The 1200-nt window shown below is 33.7% G+C and overlaps 1 protein-coding gene across 1 annotated transcript in view; it reads left to right on the forward strand.

Annotated features, from left to right (window-relative positions):
• The window catches only part of bckdk (branched chain ketoacid dehydrogenase kinase), a 22881-nt gene that overhangs the window by 4273 nt on the left and 17408 nt on the right, over positions 1–1200 (forward strand). The gene's annotated exons all lie outside the window — the stretch shown is intronic.

Here is a 1200-nt window from a genome sequence, read left to right on the forward strand (position 1 = left end):
GAACAGTTTACTCGCGCGTGACTTGTATTAACAAATTTGGTCCGTTTAGAAACTTTGCCGTGTGAAAGCGAACCGCACCAAGAATAAAAAGCAACATTGTAATAATTTTAATCCCTGTTTCGGAACAAAGCAATCGATCTACAGGTGTGAAAGCACCCAAATAGTGTTACAAAATATTTATATTTCACATAAATGCTGTTCTTTTGAACTTTCTATTAAAGGCAGGGTATGTGATTTTTCAAAAACACTTTAGAAAACTGATTCGGGCCGAATCGCAAAACAAACTTGTATGTAATCAGCAATAAGGGGCGTGTCTACTCGTACTCTGCCTTTAATCAAAGAATCCTAAAAAACTAACAGGATTCTTTAATCAATAGAAAGTTCACTTTCCACAGAAATATTAAGCAGCACAACTATTTTCAACTGTGATTAATAATAAAAATAATTAATACTGTTGTTTCTTGAGCACCAAATCTGCATTTTAGATTGATTAGATTGATAAAGGATCATGTGACACTGAGGACAATGCTGAATATTCAGCTTTGTCATCACAAAAATTACATTTTAAAGTATATTAAATAAAAACAGTTATTTTAAATTGTAATAATATTTCACAATAATTACTGTTTTTTTTACTGTATGTTTGGTCTAATAAATGCAGCCTACTTTTTTCAATAAAAATAAAAAACCCACATTTTTGAACAGTCTTTTGCACTCTTAAGAAAGTGATTTGAGGTTGACTGGTATATGATAATTTTTCTGAAACCATGTCCATTTTAATTCATGTTACCATGCTTAACTGTTTTGTTCTTTCTTTGGTGCTTTATTTCATGTTGACCATAAACTTGGCTTGTTGAACAAGCTGTTGTACTCCTACTGTTTATAGTGAAAACTACAAATAAGATCTTGCTTTATTTGTGTTACTTCATAAAATTGGGGTCCAAAAATCAGATACCGCAAGTGAAAAGGCTTTTTTTTTTTTTTTACTTGAGCTGCATGAACTTCACATATTTGTGTAAAAGCTGATGATCATGTTCATCAGCATGATTTGAGAATATTTCCAGGTGTAAATTAAGGGCGCTTTCACACTTGGTTCGATTGCTCCCTCCTCCCCCTCCCCCCGTTGGACTGTGTTCACATTATATTATTTGGGTCCGAACCGCGGTTCGTTTGCGTCATCAAGCCAGCAGCTGTTTACCC

The sequence above is a fragment of the Sinocyclocheilus rhinocerous genome, unplaced genomic scaffold (genome assembly GCF_001515625.1).
Source record: "Sinocyclocheilus rhinocerous isolate Xijiao unplaced genomic scaffold, SAMN03320098_v1.1 scaffold597, whole genome shotgun sequence".
NCBI lineage: Eukaryota > Metazoa > Chordata > Actinopteri > Cypriniformes > Cyprinidae > Sinocyclocheilus > Sinocyclocheilus rhinocerous.